Source organism: Penaeus monodon, chromosome 20 (genome assembly GCF_015228065.2).
Source record: "Penaeus monodon isolate SGIC_2016 chromosome 20, NSTDA_Pmon_1, whole genome shotgun sequence".
Taxonomy (NCBI): Eukaryota; Metazoa; Arthropoda; class Malacostraca; order Decapoda; family Penaeidae; genus Penaeus; species Penaeus monodon.
Genome location: NC_051405.1, coordinates 38,967,311 through 38,968,070, shown reverse-complemented (window position 1 = coordinate 38,968,070; position 760 = coordinate 38,967,311).

Here is a 760-nt window from a genome sequence, read left to right as displayed (position 1 = left end):
TCCCCAGCCCCTTTCCAGGTGGTTTCCGTCACCTAAATCTGCCCTAACTTCCATTCTGCCTCATTAACTTTACTTAATTCTCTAGTCATCGCGTCTGTCACAGGGGCTGGCAGTCATCACACTCCCCGAGCTTTTGTTATGATGTGGTTGCGTGTATATATTACGATGGGGCCTTACCTGAAGTTAATTTTTCTTGAGGATTTATCATTCTTGTTGTTTGTGGCGGTTTCGTCATCTTAATTAGGATTATTATTGTCGTTATTGTTTTTTTTATGGTTGGTAATAATGGGGATAGTTGTGGTAACAGTTAATTGTTTTGATTAACTGATTTTAATATTCTTTTTATTAATTTGTTTTATCCAGTTCCAGATATTATACTTGCTTAAAATCGCATGTTGATAATCGTCACAGTATCGTCTATGCTGCACGTTCATGCATTCACATTAATGGTAACATTTGCATATTCCCATTCATTAACATGAAATTTAAATCCTCGATCATCGCACTCTCATTTATAGGCTATACTTACACTAACTCATACAACTAATAACTATCATCACAACCTACCTAACTCTTACTAATACTACGTCCTGAGTCACCCATACTTTGTGTATATGGTCTTCACACTTATTCAAATACCCTCTGTCTTCCACAGTATAAAGCGGGATTATAACTTCCTCTTTGCTTTGTGTTAATCTTAGCGCGGTAGGACATACATCATGCATACAAGCGTATGGTCTCCCTGTTTCATACTCTCCCC